General features: G+C 38.3%; 3 protein-coding genes across 4 annotated transcripts in view; 2 read left to right on the top strand and 1 right to left on the bottom strand.

Annotated features, from left to right (window-relative positions):
* Positions 1-16,594, bottom strand: part of LOC121714945 (tripartite motif-containing protein 16-like) — a 1,397,702-nt gene that overhangs the window by 376,896 nt on the left and 1,004,212 nt on the right. The gene's annotated exons all lie outside the window — the stretch shown is intronic.
* The window catches only part of LOC121714956 (tripartite motif-containing protein 16-like), a 964,796-nt gene that overhangs the window by 864,013 nt on the left and 84,189 nt on the right, over positions 1-16,594 (top strand). The gene's annotated exons all lie outside the window — the stretch shown is intronic.
* The window catches only part of LOC121715639, a 59,593-nt gene that overhangs the window by 8,470 nt on the left and 34,529 nt on the right, over positions 1-16,594 (top strand). The gene's annotated exons all lie outside the window — the stretch shown is intronic.

Raw genomic sequence — 16,594 nt, 5'->3', positions numbered from 1 at the left:
CTTGTCTTTTCCAGGCAATCGGTTTCCAAATTGTTTAAAGTGTAGTTGTATAGTTAACACATCAGATTTTACAGTGTACATTACTGTGTGTACATGATTCAAGTGTAATCGGATCATTTGGTGTGTTTGTGATTTGACAACAAAATAGAGTTTCATTTTAAAACAAGTGTTTCATTTTGTAAAAGATCCGAGGGATTCTGTTATTTGGCTGTGGCGGCTGTGTGTTAATTGTGTTTTTCGAAAAAAAAAAAAATGAATTTTAAATTTCAAAATTCTGCTTAAGCAATGGAAGGAAAAAAAAAACTGTAACAACAGTTCTGCTCACACCGTTCTCTAAAAATTTGCTCCACGATGTTACGAAGCCCCCTTTAGTCAAATAAATCTCCTCAGGTTGTAATTTTAGGCTATTCTCTTTTGACAACTCAACTGTTTCCACAACTTTGTTTTCTGGAGATTTTAATCATTTGACATCTCTGAATGACAATATATCTTGTTTTATACTTTGAGAATCCCCACATTTTTTTGTTTAGATCAGAAAACCGCATCGGAAATCAGTTTCCGTCCTTTAATAGAGCATTGTTCAATTTCCAATAACCTCATAGTGATGGAAAATCTGAGGGGTCTGTTTATCCGGACAAATAGCAGACTGGGGAAACGTAAGACATGATCAATCCACGATTTGAGCGTTACGTTTTTTATTTGACATAGTGATGTCCAAACCTCCTGCACATAGCTGTACATACAGTACTGTGCATATCCGTCTATATGGTTTTCTTATAATAATTTCTTATAATATATTCTGTAAATAAGCTGCATACATCTATAGTATTCTTACTACTATTATAAAGTTACTGCTACTTCATTGCACATATCTGTAGCCTACATGTTGTTCATACATTGTTCATATGCTATATAGGCCTACTGCTAATACGCTGCACATATTTACCTTCTGGGTTTACCTTCTGTAAACCAGCTATTCTTTTCAATTTCTTGTCCTGTCCGTCTATAATTTATATATCACATTGCACTTTCCTGCTTTTTTTACACTTCTGGTTAGACGCAAACTGCATTTCGCTAACTTTGTACTTGTACTCTGCATAATGCCAATAAAGTTGAATCTAATCTAAGACCTATACGTAAGTCAAGCATCACACTGGCAAATTTGCAGTGCATGTATTCGAGTCCTACTGCACTCTTTGTGTTGCACCCTGTGCATGTAAAATGTGCTATATAAATAAATACTTACTTACTTACTTAACGGAGCGCACAAACTTTCTTTTCAAACTGGCGGACATAGCATTTTTCTCATTTTTATAGCGACGCAAGGGGTGATTGATGACATTTTTGGGGGTGTGTCTTACATAGGCATGTTAGTTTTTCACAGTGTTTCATTGGTTGATAACAGTTCAGGGGGGAGTGTTGTAACATAAAGACATAAAAAGCATCGGGTAGGTGTGTACCGAGTAACTAACTTTCAAGACAGTCAAACCAATAACTTGTCAAGAGTTTCTGGACCTGTATTTACAAGGATGGCCGAATCGCATACACCAAGAGTATCCGTTTCCAAGAAAAGAGTTACGCTCACGTCGGTTAGCAACAGGCTAATGGATCCTGAAATAACTTTTGCCATCCTAGAGTGCCCCCCACACTCATCTCTGTGGTCCATCATGCAGAGGTCAGACTGTGAGGGTCCCTAATACAGTTCACTGATTCTTGGGAATTTGTATAAAACAGGTTTTAATTTTGAAAATAAAAAGTTTGTGAAATTATAAAATCTGAAGGTACATCATTATAGACCAAGGTATTGGCTGTTCAGCAATGTACTGGTGCAACCTCCTCATTTTATATTTTCCTATAAGTAAATTTATATCATTATATGGGAGAAAGATCACTTTCAGTGACATTATACACAATACTACGCATGAATGCAGGTACAATAAATGATAACATTAAATCATCTTCATATTAAAAACACATTCATATCAAAACATCAAAGTATCTTGCATTCATATCAATATACTTATGCAAAACATGCTCTTTATGTAAGTGTAAATAATAAAACACTTTGATTTACAATATTTTGCCTGAGTAGCCACATTGTGTATATGCAGAAGAAGAAAAAAATGAACTTGCATGATAGGTGGTCAACACTAATAACACTTTTATTTTATCTATATTACAGCAATATTTGACTTAGTGACATTTCACACAAAAAACCTTGCATGCTTTCAAGTTCATGTCAATGAGTGATGAAAATACACTCTCTGCTTACCGTCACCATTACAAATGCATAGAGAATGTTACAGAGAAAAGCTCCCAGCACTATTGCATCTTGTGCTTGATTTTACAAAATTACTTTTCAAAGTCATTGCAGTAACTTTGCAGAAGCTATTATCTATTATCTTATTTTCATGTTTGGATTCATAGCCATAGACCATAGAATTTAGGTGAACAATGTGTTTCTTTAAGTATGATGTAATGAGTCATTTAGCAACATTTTAGAGTAGTATCTCAGAAAACAATGCACAAGCCTTGGGAAACATGAGCAAGCCTGTAAAAACATACAATATGTTCATACCATCACCAATAAATAAATAAATCAGAAAACACACTCCAATCCTTCCAACTGGGTAGTCATCATCGGTGACTTTACATCATTTGAATACCTGTGTGTGCACACATTACCGCAAGTCTTCTCCTCAGATTTTATTATTTACAATTTACATGTCTTCAAAACATTCAGCTAAAGTCTTTCTTGAAGAGCTAGGTGATATGCTGTCAGTCATTTGCATAGAGTTTGACTGTCTTATCAGTCAGTCTTATCAGATTATATCAGAGGATCTAAACTTACATGTGGATAATCCTGAAAACAATTATGCCAAGGAATTAATGTACAGGGGGCCAACACACTCTCTCGGCCATACCCTCGACTTTGTTATCACAAAGGGTCTCAATGTCTCTACAACTGTTAAAGACCTGACCTTACCCGATCATTTCTGTGTTCTTTTATAATGTCTATGTCCCCAATAACATTTCTATGATGACAAAAAAAGGAGAATCATAAATGGCTCTCTTTGAGCAAGCACTTTCACAGACGTCAAGTCTACTTTCAGACGGTAGAAGACTAATTGGATGACTTTAACACAAAAATGGCAACCATTATGGATGACATTGCTCCATTACAATTCAGGAAAGTTAAGGACAAACAAAGCACCATGGAAGCAAAATCCAGCGGTTAAACTCCTAAAAAGAGAGTGTAGGAAGACCGAAAGAAAATGGTAAATACAAACTTCAGATCCGCATTGAGATTCATAAAGAGATGCTCCGCACATACAGTATAACTCTGACGTATGCAAAGGAAGATAGACTTTCTTTTCTAACATCATCAGTAGAAGTTAAAATAACACTATTTTCTATTTTCAACTGTCAAGAAGTTAACAAATCCCCCCTCAAAATAAATGCCTGAACTTCTCTCAACTAGTCATCTTTTTCAAAGGTAAAATTGACAAAATCAGTCAACATATCTGCTCAATTACTACTTCAACATCAGGAATTTCCAGCTACAAATAGAGGGAAACTTAACTTGATAGAGAACAGAGTTCAGCTTGATAGACTACAAAACACTTGAAAAAAACGGTACAGCTCTGTCGCCAAATGACTATGGTTCCCTAGAATCTCTGTCAGTGTATTGAGCAAATGAACAAATGGATGTCTCAAAATTTTCTTCAGCTGAACAAAGACGAGACGGAAGTAATAATATTTGGTAAAATGGAGGAAAGACTTTGGGTTGCCACACTCCTTGACACAAAAGGGTTGAAAGCAAAGTATACTGTTAGAAATCTGGGTGTATTAATTGACAGTGATATAAATTTCAACAGCCACATGAAAGCAATAACTAGTGTAAATCAGCTTTTTACCGTCTCAAAAATATTGGCAAATGTTTGACATGTCAGTTCTCATTTGCACCGCTGGTTAGATGAAAAATAATATTTCACCCGTGCAATGACAATAAAGTTGAACATACTCTAATCTAAAAACTTAGAAATATGAACTAAACCTGAATTTAATCTTAGAAAAATGAAACGCTTCATTCTCAATACCAATTTCAAATTTTTGTCTGAAATTGCACAGCGCCTGCTTCAGAGGCCACCTAGTTGGGCCTATCCAATGCTTGACCTCTTTGGACACTGTAGTTAGACAGAGACACTGTAGTTTCTTTGGAAACAATCAGAATAACTGTACTGACACAGAGTTACAAAGGCTAGAATATAGATTTTTTTTTCTGTCAGATTACAAGCATCCCTGAACTGACCACATTTCAACCCCCTAGGTCACTTGATACGACTTAGAAACACAACTGAGCCCTAGCACCAGGTATTGTGGAGCTGTGTGCAACAGTAGATCAATATAGAATGAAAATGTGGGTACCATTATTTGCCAAGATATGCTCATGCGTTTCGTAAAATGCCCTATGGAAACTCCCCATAGGACTATTGGTTATCCAAAATGCATACTGACAATCAAATGCTTACATGCATATGAACCCCTTTTGTGTAGAAGCATAATCTTGGTCTCAAATGAAAGATAACACTCTGAAGTTTCTTGTAGACTATTTGGATTGTATGTCAGGGTTTCTGATATAGAATGACTACACAAAATATGGAATAATTACACAAAAGTCTCATTTTGTTCCATTTTCTTTGTTGCTTCAATGGGTGTGTATAAGATGGACTATACATCTGCACAACTAATATTGGATAAAACAGCATGAAGATTCCATTTCTATGGATTCCTGTGAATATGTCAAGACCCAATATGCTGAATCTACTTATTGCTAAGGATATACACTGCAGTTAGAAGATAGGGAAGCACCAAAGGTGATAGAGGGAGAGGAGGGCATTTTTGATGAAATTTAAGTGAGACATAGTAAGATTAATCTGACAATGTAAAGCACTATACAGATTGTACATGAAAAGTTGTCATGTTTGGATTCCCAAGAGTCCAAGCTTTCAAATGGTGTATACCATTACCATGCTACATAGCAATACGGTGCATACAATTGGTTTAGAATGTTGGGGGAGGTGGGGGAGGGGGGATAACCGTCTCGCCAGCGGGACACTGAAGACGGAGTAGCATGACCTCTCTTTCTGATACCCGTTGAAAAGTTGAACTGCATGGAACTGACAGGGATTATTTTTTTGTTTTTTATAAATTCAACAACAAAATAGCATGGCATATCATACCATACTGATAGATTTTGCTCTTCTCAAACACAATGTAGCCGGGTGAGATGTTTACAACTACATGACCTTTTATCAATCCAGTTGCAGTAGCCCTAGATCCCAACCACAATTGATGATTTTGAATTGATTTTATTCCGATGAAACAGAATTTATGGCTGGTGCTACAAAACGTTTAACCTCTGTAGCACCGGTGTTACTTGCAAAAAAGTTAACGTACAGCCCTGATCATGCTTACTGCATGCATCCACATACCAGGCTTCTTTCACCAACACTAATGTTATAACGTTACCATCCTTTTTGAATTAGCGCATATGTTTGGCTTACCATGTTAGTCTATGCTCATATCTATGAGCTAACACTGCTAGTTAGGAAAATGATAGCTAATGTTTGTGAAAGCTGGCTTCCACAAAAAACTTAACATTTACATGGAAAAAGATAGATAAAACACACAAAACATCCTTTCCTTAACATCTATCACAATAGTCAATTAGCATTTGAACAATAGCATTTGAACACTATTTAATGATAGCCTATTGCTAATTGAACCAATATGTTTCTTATTGAATGTTTGCCACAGTGCTCACAATTGTTATTTGTTATCTGTTCTTCACGTCATAAATACAGTTTACAATCCAGTTTTCAGAACAATACAATGTATTATTATGAATTAGCATGAGTAGGGGCACTAGATGACGGTTTAAGATGATGTCAGTGATGCATAATTCCTACTGGTAATGACTTTATTTTTTACTATGATGATTTAATATTTGATGATGGGTACTTTTAATAATGATATTGCTTAATTGTACCTTATATTCCTTGAAAAATGTTTATCTCAGTGCTCAGGATTATTTAACCATTGGTCCAAAAAATAACAAAGTTGTTAAGCAAGAAGCTATTGACTTGAGTGGTATAAGTTTTGGAATTGTATGTTGTAATGAGGCCACTGTCACCGCCATCAGATTAGTGCCCACAGTCAGTTCTAAAGTCACCACCGTCAGAGGGAGTTTTTATTTGTTTTAAATGAATAAGCTTACAATATGTTTCTTCAGTGCTGTTGAGTTATTAAAGTAATAGTCTCTTTTAATACAAAAAATATGTTTGTTGAAGAATTCTGCCCCACGGTCCGTTTGCATGCAATTTCTGAGGCCCTCCTCCTTTAAAATGGATTCAACTATTTATACAATTATTATTTTCATACATACCCAGGTATATTTGCTAAAAATGTCTATGTGTGTGAACGTATATTTAAAGTTATCATTCTACTTTGAGTATATAGGCATATCCACCAAGTCTGCTTGAAACTGTTTCAAAACAATTATCTTGTAATTAACATGCATATTTTTGTGAAGTGTATAAGAATCCTCGACAGATAACCAGTCGGTGACATCTTTGTCAGACAAACGTACACCTGTATCTTTAAATACAGCTTCTTTTAATCTTGTTTTATCGTCGAAAGACTCATCCCCTCACTGGATGGTGTATAGTAAACCGCATTTAGAGGGTCTGTCATGATAAACTTTTCACCAAATATTGATTTTGATAACATTTATTGTTACCCACACAAACACATTTACAATGGTAAAGTATCAAAGCTATCTATAAATACAAAAAACACATTTTCATACAAATTAATGATACAAACATCTACAGTATATGTACATACAGCTATTAGATGTTTTTTCAAATTTCACATACTGTTACGTGATATGGTTTGTTAATGGAGGCCCCTACTCTACATACGATAGGTTAGAGCAGTCTTCAGACAATGACCTAGCAAGCATCATTTGTTTTTAAGGGCATTAAGCACTGCAAATTCTATGGTAGGCTATAACAGAATCTTGAAAAGTCAGAATCTTTTGATTGCCTGTTTCTAACACAATGATCTTTTGAAAAAAGTATTTTTCACACCAACAGTACAGAGCTTTAATCCAGAGCTTCAGCAATGTTTTCCTTGATTGTAATGTTTCATACACAAGGGCCTCTACAGCACCCCAGGAATTTTGAGGGTTTGCATGAATTCCTTACGTCTGGAAAACACTCGTGATGACTTGTAACAATTCTGGCTTAAAAAGTCTCTGTTTTTTAGATCCCCTATGTGCTTCTGCTAGTAGTAGGCATCCGGACTTCACCGCCGAAACAATTCTCACATAACTTCTCAGCGATGATATGCTGTAGAATGCTGCACACACACGCCTTTAGGATGTTGTAAGGTAGTGACAACCAAATCCGGTAGCTTCAGAGGATTCACAGGTATTTGTTGACGAGACAATCATTGGTGTTTCAGCATTTTCTTCTTCTTGTATGTCTGTCATTTCGTTAAGTCAAACATACTCTTCAGCCATTTCAAGTTTCAAGTTATCGCTGAGACTGAAGTGACCCTTTGCATGCTCACTGTTTAAGCTTCGTAAACGAGGGGCGTTGATTCCAAAGCTGACGATTCACAATTGTTGGCTAGATCAAGGCAACGCATCGGGAAAAGACGCCTCTTGATCCTTTGGTATCTATCCAAGCCAACACTACATTTGAACAATCTATCAACCTTTTTGAAAACATTACTTAAAACAAGCATGTCTTTCCATAGATACCTCACTTTAGGACCTTGTACGAATTTCTCTACATCATTTTCTGCAGTAAATATTGCTTCAGCATATGTTGCTATTCTGTAGTCATCACTACACAGGTGAATGAACCCCTGTGGTTCTATTTCAAGACAATTAGCATAAATATGGTAACATTTGGTATAGACCGAACTATTCCATGATGCTGTGAAGGTGCTATCCGAAACAGGTAGTTCAAGATCACTCCAAATATCCCTAAACATTATCCAATCGGCAGCACAAAATGAGATGTGTAGCATCCCCTCTGAAAACACCAAATACGGTGAAGCCAAAACATATAGCTTCACACTGCATTCTTCTTTGTCAAAAACATAGCCTCCTATGCGACCATCACTCAACATCCATTGGTATTCCAGAGCATTGCTCGGTTTATGAAAAAAGTTTACGAATGTTTCCGGCTTTCCTCTTTTTGGTGCAAAAGTTATTTCAGGATCCATTAGCCTGTTGCTAACCGACGTGAGCGTAACTCTTTTCTTGGAAACGGATACTCTTGGTGTATGCGATTCGGCCATCCTTGTAAATACAGGTCCAGAAACTCTTGACAAGTTATTGGTTTGACTGTCTTGAAAGTTAGTTACTCGGTACACACCTACCCGATGCTTTTTATGTCTTTATGTTACAACACTCCCCCTGAACTGTTATCAACCAATGAAACACTGTGAAAAACTAACATGCCTATGTAAGACACACCCCCAAAAATGTCATCAATCACCCCTTGCGTCGCTATAAAAATGAGAAAAATGCTATGTCCGCCATTTTGAAAAGAAAGTTTGTGCGCTCCGTTAAGTAAGTAAGTAAGTATTTATTTATATAGCACATTTTACATGCACAGGGTGCAACACAAAGAGTGCAGTAGGACTCGAATACATGCACTGCAAATTTGCCAGTGTGATGCTTGACTTACGTATAGGTCTTAGATTAGATTCAACTTTATTGGCATTATGCAGAGTACAAGTACAAAGTTAGCGAAATGCAGTTTGCGTCTAACCAGAAGTGTAAAAAAAGCAGGAAAGTGCAATGTGATATATAAATTATAGACGGACAGGACAAGAAATTGAAAAGAATAGCTGGTTTACAGAAGGTAAACCCAGAAGGTAAATATGTGCAGCGTATTAGCAGTAGGCCTATATAGCATATGAACAATGTATGAACAACATGTAGGCTACAGATATGTGCAATGAAGTAGCAGTAACTTTATAATAGTAGTAAGAATACTATAGATGTATGCAGCTTATTTACAGAATATATTATAAGAAATTATTATAAGAAAACCATATAGACGGATATGCACAGTACTGTATGTACAGCTATGTGCAGGAGGTTTGGACATCACTATGTCAAATAAAAAACGTAACGCTCAAATCGTGGATTGATCATGTCTTACGTTTCCCCAGTCTGCTATTTGTCCGGATAAACAGACCCCTCAGATTTTCCATCACTATGAGGTTATTGGAAATTGAACAATGCTCTATTAAAGGACGGAAACTGATTTCCGATGCGGTTTTCTGATCTAAACAAAAAAATGTGGGGATTCTCAAAGTATAAAACAAGATATATTGTCATTCAGAGATGTCAAATGATTAAAATCTCCAGAAAACAAAGTTGTGGAAACAGTTGAGTTGTCAAAAGAGAATAGCCTAAAATTACAACCTGAGGAGATTTATTTGACTAAAGGGGGCTTCGTAACATCGTGGAGCAAATTTTTAGAGAACGGTGTGAGCAGAACTGTTGTTACAGTTTTTTTTTTCCTTCCATTGCTTAAGCAGAATTTTGAAATTTAAAATTCATTTTTTTTTTTTTCGAAAAACACAATTAACACACAGCCGCCACAGCCAAATAACAGAATCCCTCGGATCTTTTACAAAATGAAACACTTGTTTTAAAATGAAACTCTATTTTGTTGTCAAATCACAAACACACCAAATGATCCGATTACACTTGAATCATGTACACACAGTAATGTACACTGTAAAATCTGATGTGTTAACTATACAACTACACTTTAAACAATTTGGAAACCGATTGCCTGGAAAAGACAAGTAAAGGAACTTATCTAGATGAAGTTATACTAAGTAAGTAAGTCAAGTAAGTATTACTCAGTGCACATAAACATTTAAAAAAAAAAAACATCTGAATCTGACAATGTGAATCTGTCAATTTGATTGTGAATTCTGTTCAGAAATGAACGCACGCAAGAATGCTTACAGAGCAATGATGAATGAATGGAATGCCCACCATTCCATGAAGAAAGTGTAACGTTATGGAAATTAGCCTTATTAGGCTTATTATTGCTTAAAGGATTGAACGAGAGAGTTTATTATTTTATACAGTTTATTATCACAAGTAGGAATGGATAAAATGTTGAAGGTCGCCAAATAATACTGTCCGGAACAGCAAGGCCTCACTATCACACGGAAAAACAGAGCATCAGACGCCTCAATCTCTAAACTGAAGAGTACACGTGAAACCTCACCAAATTCACACTAGAGGCTAGCTTTAGGCAAGTGCCAGACCATTCAAAAACAACCAGTCCCTTCAAAACAAGGTAGAATGCTACGTTTAGTGGAATTCCGTGTTCATTTTGGGGCTATAATGAGGGTTCGGTGCTATGTATGTATAAAGAATGTGTGAGGCAGAAGACAAGGACACAAGGAATCAGTGACACAAGGAATGTAGCGATGCAGTCTTTTATTGACAACTGACATCCAATCTCAACATTAACTGTTGAATATAAAATGTTTGCTTTAGTTAAAGTAGTGAGGCTGATATGTCTACAGTATATACTCAAATACAATCTGGCTTTATGAAAAATCAGAAAAATTGATTATTAAAGATAGATTATGCAGATGGAGGCCTTAATATGCCTATAAACCCTATATACATATAGGGTATTTTACACAATCTAACATACATTTCTCATGCAACCCCTTAAGGCTAACTCCAACATCACCTTCTGCACAAACTAAAAATGTGTATTAAAAGCCTGAGTTTCATACATGCAGGGTGCACACTCTGTAATGTTTGTGGTAAATCTTGTCATTATTTGAATGAAAACAGTTTAGCATTACATTCTATGTCAATGCAAAATTGTGGAAGTTAATGTGCTATATAAGTTGTATTAACAACTGGAATAATTACTTAATAATATTTAAGTAAGCAAGCAAGTTAGTTTGAAGCTCAAGTTAGTTTGAATGACTACATTTTGTTGAATGTGTGTGTGTGTCTGTATACATGTACATATGGATGTGTGTGTGTGTGTTTGTGAGTGTGTGAGTAACAACAACTTTCGTATGAACTTACAACTCAGAATATTATACAATATACAGTACAACAAACTTTACCAAGTTAATTTACTTACTTTTTCTAAGGCAACAGGTTTTCACAGTTTTTTTAAGTAAAGTGAACTAATCACAATTTACACTGTAGCCTTTTCCTCATCGTCACCCACTTGACGAGAGAGTGTAAAGAAAGACGGCGGAGCCTCATTCTTCAGGCAACAAAAACACCTGATAGACAACGTTCTCATCATTTGTAGGTACAGAGCACCACACCGCAGAGATACTCTCTTCTCCCTCCGTTTTACCTTTCAAACAGTTACCGATGATCCCTTGACACGTTTTCCAATCGTAAGATCTCAAAATGATGGGGTCCTTTGGGGGAGACCCCTCGATCTGCCCCGTCACAGTAGACTATAGGTCTACAGACTCAGTTGCCCCAATTGAAAATAAAAGTCGTAGCCTAAAATGATATTACACCATCTCTCTTTTCCTCCTAACTCGTTGGGAGGAGGATCTTGATATCTGGAGGTAAAAATGGGCTTCGGTTTTTTCCTTGCTGGAGCGTTCGCCAAGCCTTCGTCAGGTTTAGAAATCCTGTTTTGAGGAGTGACTGCTTCGCTAGACGGCCCCGCAACAGCATCCATATCAATAGTGAGCGCCTCTTCCTCACTGCCGCTAGCACTGCCGCTCATTCTCTCAGCCATGTTTGCTCTTTCTCTCTAGCTCTTTTATCCTCTGTGTTTACGAGCCTCTGCGCTTGATGGCCTAGCGTGTCTTAATGCTTAAAGAATACCTACGTTTGCAACATAGGCTACATGTATGTAATACTACACTACCCCTATTGTGCTTGAACTTTTCAATCGCATGCCATAAGGCTTAAAAGAGAATTTTAAAAAGGTTGCCCGGGCCCGATTGCATCTGCTCCTTTTATCCTCTCTGTTTTTACGACTCTCGTCCTTGATGGCGCAGCGTGTCTTAATGCTTAAGGAATGTCTGTGTTTGCAACATAGGCTACATGTATGTAATCCTACACTACCCTCTATTGTGCTTGAACTTTCAATCGCAGGCCATAAGGCTTAAAGGAGAATTTTAAAAAGGTTACCCGTGCCTGCTTGCATCTGCTCAGCCATTTTCACACAATGGCTAGCCTAGGTTTCACCTCTTATGCGCGCTGATGCTGCAGAGAAGGAGAATTTTAAAAAGGTTGCCCTGGGCCTGATTGCATCTGCTCCTTTTATCCTCTCTGTGTTTACGAACCTCGTGCTTGATGACGTACCGTGACTTGATGGTTAAGGAATGCCCCTACGTTTGCAACATACATGTGCATGTGCAAGTTCAACCCCTACCCCCTGCTGTGCCTGTACACTCAGCCTCTAACCGGCCCACAAGCATTTTTGATTCCTCCCCATTTGTTTGATCACGCCCCCAAACCTTCTCGCTTTTTCAGTCATTTTCAGTCAAACCGTCGGAGGGAGAAGACGTGCGACTAAGAGCTCCAGACTTCTCTCTCTCTCGCGCGCGCGCGGAGTCCCATCCCCGGGACTCTGCCTGCCTGCCTGCCTCTGCCAGCTACTAGGCCCAGGGAATCACAGGGAATCCCAAGGAATCCCAAGCTCCCTGAGTTCAGAGCCCTCGCAAGCCACGCACGCCGCACAGGCCCCCGACAACAAAAATTAACTGTTCAACACTGTGCCCTCTCACACTCAGGTTGTGCTTTACAGACTTTTATTTTAATTTCTTTTTATTTTTCAATTATACATTTAAAAAAAAAAAAAAACATTACTTCTTTTATACATTTAAAAAAAACAAAGTCTTTTTACGGTTTCAAGGTACAAAGCAAAGTTACACCGATGTTGCTGAAAGTTCCAGAAAAACAAGAACGGTCCCCGCCCCTTTGTATGATGTCATAAGACACGCCTGCAGAAAGTAAGACCCCCCCATCATGACGTCATAAGATACGCCTACCTCACGTGATCAAGAATGATCTGGAAGGTAACGCCGCCCTGAATCAGCGAATTTTTAATTTGACCTCTGACCTTAATTAGGGGGCCCCCCATCCATCATCTTGACAGAAGGTGGATGTTATATCTCTCTCCCCTTGTCCTTCCAGAGAAACAGATGTATTCAAATCATCGTTTTGCTTGCTTGAATGCGAACTCAGAGTGATGTTAACCTAGGCCTATTTAAGTTAACGACGTGGTTGTCGTGAGAGCACGATTCATTGGCGCTTGCAGTGTTTGGCCGTAGGCTATGCCTACGTGCGCACCTGCCAGGCTACTCAGCTAGACAAAGAATTCCCCCTGTATATTCACTCCAAGTTGGCCTACCATAACTTACCAACTCTGTAGACCATAAACTGGCTATTTATATGAACAAATGTATTTGTTCAACTTTATGAAGCAGAATTACGCACTGCTACTTGGAACGTAACACATTTTTGTTGGCAGCAAAGCTAGAGATGGGCAGGAACAAGGTCAATTGGTAGAAATGCTTGTCAAAACGTTATGAGCTGGATGTGTGGATGAATGAAGCACAAGTATGCTTTATGTTAAGCATGCACACTGTTTAAAGTTAGGCTACACGGTAAACTACAAGTGAACCAAAGTTAAATTTAGCTTTTTTAGGGCTGGATAAAGTTGACCAAATGGATATAGGCTGTTAGGCGTGAATAAAGTAGGCTACTTTGTTGCTCCAACCCTTCCAACGTTAATGGGGACGAATGTTGACATTTTCCGTATTTTGCGTGAGAAACCCGGGAAATCTCCCTTATTTTCATAACGTTATATGGCGACAGAAATCAACAATCAAACAAGCCACTTTGATTTTTTGCTGTTTTTATTAATACAAAAGATGGGTGACCCTCCCTCCTAGGCAAAAAAAGTTAGGTGACCCTCCCCTCAACAAAGAATAAAAAGACATGACCCTCCCCTATTTTCCTCCGGTGACCCCGTTTATAAATAACGAACGGTCCCTAAATTGAAATACCTAAGGTGACTTCACAACAGTTTATGTCACCCCATAATTTGCAATTGCCTCATCTGGCCGCCCCTTTTAACATTTTCTGAGGGCACCACTAGCAAGATACAATATCAGTCCATACTTGACTCTGACAAAGACGTGGCACACGTCGAAACGTTAGTCCTTGTTGGCACCTGAATAAACTACTAAAACTCAACATCTTTGTCGCTCCGGTGAACTCTCTCTCTCACACTGGATTCGGTCCTCTCCCGTCGATGCGCTAGATGTGACCCGCAGTAGCGCGGAGGTATATTTGTTTTTCTACAATATCAGTCCCCTCAGACTGTTGTTATATTCAGCAAAATTGCTCTCACGGTTTGCTGGGAGAGTCCGACCCAAACACAAGGTAAACAAAGGAGCAAAGGACACAGGAAGTAAACAAAGCTAACAGGAAGTCACATGAGGAGCAGACAGCAGAAAAAACACTACACAGGGAAAATAGAACAAGACAGGGCCCATACAGTTGCAAAAGTGAAAACTAATGGCATGGTGTATCTGTTTATATAAATTAATTGAAGCTCTTTTAGTTAGGTCCCCTTGCGGTAGTTCCCATTTAAACTTATCTATAAACCAGACAAAGGCCGAAGCTGATGGAGTGTAGAGATGTTAAATGGTCTTTTGGTGCCCCATCTTCAACTTCAAGGTAGCATTGCCTAGAAGGCGCTACGGTTACGGTTAGGGTTAGGTGGTGTGTGTGTGTGTGTGGGAGGGGGGGGGGGGTCCAAAAGAACATCAAGCCATAGAGATAGAAATCAGTAGATTTCACCCACTGCACTTCTACAGTTGTCTTGCTTTAATTAACTGATTGAGCTGATAACATGCCTTATTTTCAGTTTCAGTGTCTATTGTCCTGGGGGTCGTTTCTAGAAAAGTTAGCAACGACGTTGCTTAACCACCATGGTACGACGCAACTTGCGACCAAACAACGACACTGTTACACCTGTTTCCAGAAAGCATCGTACCTGTGTCGCAATTCGCTACCTCCGACGTTCGAACACCATAGTTCCAACAACGTTGTTGATGATGATGCAGCGATACATATCATTGGTGGAAACAGTGGAAACGTGTAATACCCCACCCCCTAGAAATGTTCTGTCACGGCCTATGTCAACATGTTTCTAATCTAAACCGAGTGATTAATGCTGGTATTGTCATTGCCATCAGCCAAAACCTAAACCTATTGCAAGCATATAAAACAGTTAACTTAAGCAGACCAATATGAGTCATTATTTGTATTAAATATCTGTGTTGGAAAAAATATATAGCCTGGACAAATATCTGGGTATCCCCTAGGTTATCAACTGTCTCGTGGCTTAACGGCAGCGCGTTGGTGCACTGCGGGCTCGGCCGGAGTTCGCATCCTAGCTCTTCTTTTTATCTCTGAGTAGGCCTACGAGACACAACAATAGGTTTTGACCATACATATTTATGTATATAGTTACTCTACATCGAGAGTACAATAGGTAGGTATACATCAGTCAAAAACAATTGAATCTACAGTACGTGTCACACTAGTTCACCTGCAGGTAGCGAGAAGCAAGAGGACAATCTCACATCATAAGAAAATCGAACCTACAACGTTGGGATAATAAGTCATCTGCTTTAGCCACTACACCATTTAACGCTGCTGTTGTTAGGGACTGTGAAGATTATAATACTAAAAGCAAGGCAATACTTTAACATAAATAGCAAGAATGAGCCAAGTAGGGGAACAGTGTCTTCATCAAAATTAAGCTACAGGATAGATTAATCATTGAGTCACGAAATAAACATCCACTTTGCAAATTTTGGTTAGGCGGTTGTGATTTTTGGTTAGGCGCTCCGGACACCAACAGGAACTACCAAGGAACGACACAAGTGCGACTGCCTAGGGGCAGTAGTTCAAACGACCAAACTTTGCGTCCTTGTTTGCGATTGAGAGTTCGAACTACCCTTTCTAGAAACACCAAATCCAAGAACGATGCAGCGAACTACCAAGGTTGCGACGCAAGTTAGCAAACGATGCTTTCTAGAAACGACCCCCAGGATGATTCGTCTAAATCAAAGTGTGAGTTGGACACATAAACAAACATCCACAGTGAACATGCTATTGACTCCCTTATCCTATTTTCTCCCTTCACACATAGCCTACACATCTCTATCACACACACACACACACACACACACTTCAAGGAATTCTAAAATAATAGCTTCAAATAGCTTTGGATTTATTCTGATTATGCATTCTCTGTATCTCAACACTATCACATATCCAGATCATCCACTCTTAGAATGGGAATCTGTCTTTTGTGTTGAAGAACTAAAAGACCTGTCACAGATGCTAAACACAAACATTTTCACATGACAGTACACATGACAATAATATACTGTACATGCAAAGTAAGTGTGTTGGTTTGGTCTGTAGATCCTGGGTGAATAAGTGTCTCTGTGTTGG

The sequence above is a fragment of the Alosa sapidissima genome, chromosome 8 (assembly GCF_018492685.1).
Source record: "Alosa sapidissima isolate fAloSap1 chromosome 8, fAloSap1.pri, whole genome shotgun sequence".
Classification (NCBI taxonomy): Eukaryota; Metazoa; Chordata; class Actinopteri; order Clupeiformes; family Clupeidae; genus Alosa; species Alosa sapidissima.
Note: the sequence above shows the minus strand (reverse complement) of the source record. Positions and strands in the feature narration are given on the sequence as shown.